The following is a 7,928-nucleotide window of genomic DNA, read 5'->3' as shown; positions in this document are numbered from 1 at the left end:
GTTGTTTAGCCATGGTGGCATTTTTTTTTTATCCTCTCTTTGTTTGTTTTTTGGGGGGAGGGGTATACATATTGTTTGAGCCTCTATTATGGTGTCTTTAAAAAGTTTCCATGCAGCTTGCAGGCATTTCACTCTTGCGACTGTTCCTTTTCATTTCCATTTAACTAGCCGCCTCATTTTTGTGTAGCTCCCCTTTTGGAAGTTAAATGCTACTGCGGTGAGTTTCTTTGGTCCGTCCCCCTCGCCCCCATAAGAATGTTAAATGTAATTACATTATGGTTGCTATTACCAAGCGGTTCAGCTATGTCCACCTCTAGGACTAGATCTTGTGTGCCACTTAATTCTTTGAATTGCCTCTCCCCTTACGGACTAGTTTTCCTAGAAGCAGTCATTAATGGTGTCTAGAAATTTTCTCTCTACATCCCATCCTGAGGTAATGCTCCCAATCAATATGGGGATAGTTGAAATCATCCATTATTATTGGGTTTTCTGTTTTTTTAGCCTCTCTAATCTCCCTAGGCATTTCACAGTCACCATTACCATCCTGGTCAGGTGGTTGGTAGAATATTCCTACAGCTATACTCTTTATTATTCAAGCATGGAATCTCTATCCATAAGGATTCAATAGTGCTTTTTGATTTATTTAAGATTTTTTACTGTATTTGACTCTGTGCTTTCTTTCACTCCACCCATCAGCATGACCTACTCTATCATTCCTATATGTTTCGTACCGATATTACTGTGTACCATTGATTATCATCATTCCACCAAGATTCTGTGATGCCTATTGTATCAATATCCTCATTTTACTACCAGGCACTCAAGTTCCCTCATCTTAGTATTTAGACTTCTTGCATTTGTATACAAGCACTTATAAAATTTATCAATATTTAGTTGCCTGCCTTCATGTGATGTAACTGAATGGGACTTTTTTTTGTTTGGCTTTTTCTCTTCACTTCCTACCTGTACTTTATCAACTTCTATCCTGTCCTCTTTCATAGAATCATAGGACTGGAAGGGACCTCAAGAGATCATCTAGTGCAGTCCCCTGCACTCATGGCAAGACTAAGTATTACCTAGACCATCCCTGATAGGTGTTTGTCTAACCTGCTCTTAAAAATCTCCAATGATGGAGGGTCTAGAGTACTAGGGTATAGAGTATCCCCTTTAATAAATCTTCCCCTAAGGGATGTGCCTGTCCAAACTGTGTGCTACTCCACTCCTGTTAGCTTTAGGGTGACCAGATGTCCCGATTTTATAGGGACAATCCCGATATTTGGGGCTTTTTCTTATATAGGCTCCTATTACCCCCACCCCCTGTCCCGATTTTTCACACTTGCTGTCTGGTCACCCTAGTTAGCTTACCCCCAGCCCTTAGTTTAAAAACTCCTCTACAACCTTTCTAATTTTACATGCCAGCAATCTGGTTCCATTTTGGTTTAGGTGGAGCCCATCCTTCCTGTATAGATTCCTCCTTTCCCCAAAGGTTCCCCATTTCCAAATGAATCTAAATCCCTCCTCCACCATCTCATCCACACGTTGAGTCCCAGGAGTTCTGCCTAACTGACCTTGCATATGGAGTTGGAAGCATTTTGGAAAATGCTACCATGGAGGTCCTGGACTTTAATCTCTCACCTAGCAGTTGAAATTTGGTCAAGATCTCTCGCCTTTCCCTATATCATTTATACCTACACATGCTACGACTACTGGCTCCTCCCCAGCACTGCCCATAAGTCTGTCTAGATGTCTCCAGAGGTCTGCAACCTTTACAGCCAGCAGGCAATTTACCATGTGGTTCTCCCAGTCATCACAAATCCAACTATCAATATTTCTAATAACTGAATCCCCCATTACTATATCCTGTTTCTTCCTAATAACTGGGGTTGCCTCCCTGAAAAGGGTATTCTCAGTGCGAGAGGATACTATGTTATCATTTGGAAGAAGGGTCCCAATTATGGAATGATTTCCCTCTGCTCCACCTTGATGTTCTTCCCCAAGACTTCCATCCTCTCTTCAGCAGCACAGAGGCTGTCAGACTGGAGGTGGAACCTCTCTACTGTGTCCTGGAAAGCCTCATCTATGTGCCTCTCTTCTAGGCTCAGCACAGAGCCCCACAAACAGACCACACTAGCAACTTCCATCAACCAGGCACACAGCAAGCAAGCAAGCACACAACAAACCAACTGACAGATAACAAACTCACCCCAGGTGTCACATAGTTGTGCCTCCTTCATCTAGAAAACACCCTTGCAAAACTCAGGTTTGCTGCTCCTATTTACTAGCTAATGGCAATGTTGTCTTCAATGAAAGCAAGCTCTCCCTCAACAATTGCTTAGGGCACTTAATTCACTGAAATTAGTGTAAGTTTTAAGTATTCAAAGAATTCAGGAGAGTGAGGATGGTATTGAGATGAGAGTATAGAGTGACCTAACACTTCAGTCTTTGCTCCCCCTGACCTCAGTGGGAGCTTTGGCTGTGCAATGAATGCAGGCTTGGGCCCTGTAACTGTAAAGTTGTAGAGTTTTAAATTGATTGAAAAATTCAGAGAAAGAATACTAGTGTAGTCGCAGACATGAAACTGCAAGATCTGAACTATTCACAGTCTTTTTTACTGTTACAGTAATGGCAAGCACTGGCAGCAATGGCTTGCAGTGAAGGGACCTCTCATCTGATGGAGTCAAGGACAGTGAGTGAACTTTCAAAAGCCTCAGCCACGTATTTCAAAAACTACCTTATTTCAATTTAAATCTCACTGATCCTGTGTAGTGTGTGGTTGAGTGACATTTTGAGAACATACAGACCATGATCCTTGTAAAAGGCAAAGCCTCTTGACTAAAAAAGAGAATGAATAATTGCTACTGCCTACCTTGCCCTCTTTGCATTCTTGAGATGATTTCACTAAAAGTATGTCTACGCTATGAAGACTATACCAGAAAAACTATGCCAGCCTGGCCCTGCAGCCTACACCAACGAAAGGGGTTTTACTGTCAGTATTGCAACACCTGCATGACGTCAGCCACATCAACAAGGCATTCTTCCACCAACATTACCGTGTCTACACTGGGAGTTATGGTGGCATATTTATGTCAGTCAGGGATGTGATTTTTTTCCCCACCCCAGACCGCCATAGCTTTGCCAATATAGCTTTCAAACGAAGACCAAGCCTGAGAAAACATATATCAGAGAAAGTCTGTGATGATCTGAAAATGTCCTGTGGCGATTCTAGCAACCACTGACACCAAGATTAAGGCCATGTCTACACTACCACTTATGTCGTCAAAACTTATGTTGCTGAGGGGTGTGAAAAAGCACCCCACTAAGCGACATTAGTTTTGCCAGCATCGGTGCTTCGCTCCAGTTATTTTACTTGTAGTACTTCAGTTTCTGAACTTTCTGTGCTGACTGCCTTTTATTTGTCTTGCCGTGCAGTAATTATCTATTCCTGATACTGTTTAAATGAGAGTTTTATAATTATCTAAATTATTCTAATATTTGGTCAGTCTTTTCTATATTTCTAATAATCAGTGGCTCACCTTGGAGTCATCTGTGACTATAATATAATATTAGCTATCTAATAATATGTTGATCATTTCAGAGTTTTATCATCACAGAAACACAGGACAGACAGAGGACAAAATACAGTAGTAAGAAAGACATTTTGTTCTCTCTTCACATACCTGGTTATTTTCCTCCATTGCTAGCTACTGTATGGGAAGCTATGAATTTAGCCTATAAAGGCCTCAGAATCAAATCAAATCCATGACTTCTTTAGTCACTTTTACAGCCACACTTAAGAATATTCTTCAGGCTATTATACTTCTTAGAAGTTTGATTTGACTCTTTTGAGGAAAAAAATGACTAAAAAACTGTTCAGAAAATCAAACAATCAGGGAAAAGTTTGGAAAAGATTTGCAAAGGCACAAATGGGAATTGGGTGGATGGATACCCAATTCCCATTTGTGCTTTTGAAAATTTCCCCCTACATGGTTTTCCCCTATGATATTGCTAATGAATGTCAGATGAAATGCAAGCTCTTTTCACTATGTATTACTGAATTATGCATTATTGAACAGTTTACTGAAATGTTAAAAAAGTAGTAAAGTGCTGTACTGACATTAGAAATGCACGAACTAATGCCAAAAACATGTTGTTTTCTTCTTATCAATTATATGATGTTGTGATTTTACAGGGCAGCTCAGGATTCTCTACGAACATGGCAAAAAAAATGATCTCCAATGCTTGGAACTATGACAATTTCCTTTTAATCTAAATTCTGAACGGATAGTAACTTAATTAAGAATCTTGCTAGTGGCTAAAGTCAAGAATGAGTCATGCAGCTGCTCATACCATAGCAACCTTTCTAATTATACCATTACAGGTGTGGAAGTAGAGAAAGAACTGACAGGGATTTGAAGGGGATTTCAAATCCACGCAGTCCCCTTATGTGAGCAAGAGTCAGGCTAGTTGTAACCCTAATAACGCGAGATTTGTAGAAACGAGGATTGTGTGAGGCGAGTGGGAAAGAACTGTATGGGAAGTTGTTGCAACCTTGGGTTAGATAAGTATGGAATGCAGACTATAGTCTAAATAGAGGTGAGGAAAATAAGATATCAGGAGGACATATGTATAAACAAAATGCAGCTGTTGCCCATTATTGTATGTAACAAAAGGTATAAATGCTTGCTGTAATTGTTTACCTGAAGAAAGACCTGTTCTGCTCTCTCCCTCCAGAGAAATATTGCTAGAGAAATAAAGTATCTATCTGACTTGCTGCATCCAACCTGAGAGTGAGAACTCTGTTTTTCTCCGACACACTGAAGGCCTAACCAAAAAAACCCCAAAAAACAAACAAAACAAAAAAACCACATAAGCTTCCATGAGGTAAGGAACTGTTCCTTTAAGCACAGGTAATCTCAGAGTCAAGTTACAACAACTTTTTGGAACCTAGTCTCATTTTGCTGACAAGGTAATGCACACTTGTTATACCACTCCTTCAAGACTAACTGATCGTTATGATGGGTTATGCTGAACATGGGCGCTTGTACGTAGGAAGTAGTTCAGTCTTATTTTTAACCTCTACACATGGTCATCAAACAAAAAGACAAACAGACCCATCCTTAAATTTGACTCTTTACTATCATCAAATGTATTCCTTCTTTTTCCTCCATTTCACTCAAATTTTAAAGAGGCACTGTAGATTATTTTTCCCTACAACCAACGTTTCCTCACTTCCGTAATATTATTAAAACTGAAGGAAGTTTGAAAATATCAAATTTGATTTTCTAACTTCACTTAGCGTGGACAATGAAAACAACCAAATCAGTTCCACTTTCTGATTCTCATGCACTATAGGAAAATATTAAACGTAAAGCAAAACAACAAAACATTCCACCACCACAAAACTCTGTTTTGTCATTAGTTCTTTTTAGATTTCATGAAAACAGGCCCCAATCCTGCAAACACTAATGTATATAAACAATCCTGTTTACATTTAAACATGAACAGGAGTACTTGTGGCACCTTAGAGACTAACAGATTTATTAGAGCATAAGCTTTCGTGGACTACAGCCCACTTCTTTGGATGCATAGAAGTGGGCTGTAGTCCACGAAAGCTTATGCTCTAATAAATCCGTTAGTCTCTAAGGTGCCACAAGTACTCCTGTTCTTTTTGCGGATACAGACTAACACGGCTGCTACTCTGAAACCTGTCATTTAAACATGAGTAATCCCATTGAAATTTGGGTTAGATCCTCATTTGATATATTTTTAATTTATTCATACATGTTGGCAGTTTTTGCTGCATCCACTCCTGAGAATGGATTTCATACAAACAATTTAATTTCAAGCACCAAAATCACAGAGATAACAGTAACAAACTGCCTACTATATTCTTCTACTGGTGTCACAAGATGTTCCATGCTACAGTCAATACTATACTGCATTTTTCATTCTGGTGTGCAGATGATACAAGTCTATTCTTTTTCTATCCTTCCAGGAACTGCAGCTATTGACTTCCAGAACTGGACTATAACAGACTTGTTCATTGTCAGCTGATGCATTACATGGTTAATCAGAGTATATAATGGAAGGATTTTAAGGTAGCTCTTGCTGAATCGGGGCTTAGAGAACCAATTGATGTAGCTGCAATGGCTAAATAGATACAGGAGGAAATGCAGGAGTTTGCAGCTCTCAAAATAATGGGATCAGAGCCTTAGCTTGTAGACAGGGAAATTTTCAGACAATCCAAAAACATCAGCAAAAGTCAATTTCTAAAAAGCACCAAAGATGCATTTCGTCCTTTTTAGTATTACCGTGGCTAAGTGCTTTTAGGTCTTTACCCAGAGTTCCAGGGCAACAATAGTCCATAGCCCAGGGAATACTTAAGAGTCACTCTCCTTTAGGCAAGTAAGATCCTTTGATCCCATTTTAATGAGAGGAGATATGCTCTGAAAGGATGCTGTGTAAACAAGATGCAATCAAATAAAATATGGGTAATTTCATTAGGCAGTCTTCTTTAATGCAGATTCAGTAATGTCAGAGTCAATTGGTTTCATGTTCACTGGTTGGACAGAACAAGCAATCTTCCAGCATTTACCTCACCAAATGAAGAACCACTGGATAATACTTAATTACACTTGCTTTGGCCCTGATCCTGCAAACTCGTAGGCATGTGCATAACTTTAGTCAAGTGATTAGTATCAAAATTATGTATATACGTTAGTGTTTGCAAAACAAGGCTTTCTAACTTTCACATCCCCGATGTTAACTGCAGAAAATATTGAAAAAGCACTCTGGATTTTACATTATCTTAAAATCTGCCAAAGGAATTTTTGAAGTGATTATGTCATTTGTTCATGTAAACTTAGAATATATGGTGTGACTGCTATTCATAAATGACTTGTGTAACATGATTTAAGATTAACTTAAATTTTAAGTGTGTTAAATGTGCCAGGGTGCATAGCACCAATAAGCCATTATGCAGGAGGATGCCTTTACTCTATTTGCCCTCTCACTCTCTGTCTCTCTCTCTCTCACATACACACACACACTTCCAGCAGACCCAGAATCATAGAACTATAGGTTAGAAGGGACTGCAAGGGTCATCCAGTCTAACCCCCGCCCTTGTCAAGATGCAGGATTTGTTGTGTCTAAAGCCACATCCCACACACACAGTCGTCATCTACAAGCGAAGGGAATGCATGGGAAACATTAGCCTCCGCCCCCCACCTACGTATGCAGTGTGCACTCCAGCAAAGCAGTAAGACGTGGCTTTTACATCAAGCTTCCAGTTGATGAGTCACACATGAGTGGATCTGTTGAACTGCAACCACATTTCACCTAAAAATGAATTAGGTCTCCCACAACGTGCGCTCCTTATCGGGATCAGTCTCTCTCTCACGCACATAGTACACGTGTGTCAAATCAGCAACATACATGTTTCAACGCAAGACATGGGTGGGTGACAGCATTAAAAAAAATATGCTGTTGGACTAAATGCATCCCACAGCATGCACGAGATTCCGAAGAGACGGAGACTCGTCACAAAGAAGCCCTTATGCAGCAGGAGCCTTTGTGTAGCCTTACTCTCACAGCCACAGGAAATTTTTAGATTAACTACCATAACCGTGTGGTGCAAAAACACTAGCTCCGCCTGCCACCGTGTATCGCAATTAGTCACCCTACCCATGAACATCACCCGCGTGGCAGCCCCTCCACCACCCTTTATTCCTGCAAAGTGCTATAGTGATGGATGCATAATAGAGCACAGCTCCCTTGGTGAAAACTCGGTGCTTTCTGTGCCGTTTCCCCCACTGGATTGCGCCAGCCATGTTAGCAGCCACGCAGTCCCATGGAGACAGGCAGAAGCGGCCCTCACCCCACCACCCCCGGGCGGTGGAAGGGGGCTCCTACACGTCAGACACACCAGT

This window comes from Malaclemys terrapin, chromosome 9 (genome assembly GCF_027887155.1).
Source record: "Malaclemys terrapin pileata isolate rMalTer1 chromosome 9, rMalTer1.hap1, whole genome shotgun sequence".
Taxonomy (NCBI): Eukaryota; Metazoa; Chordata; order Testudines; family Emydidae; genus Malaclemys; species Malaclemys terrapin.
The sequence above is the reverse complement of the archived record's forward strand: the minus strand, read 5'-3'. Positions refer to the sequence as shown.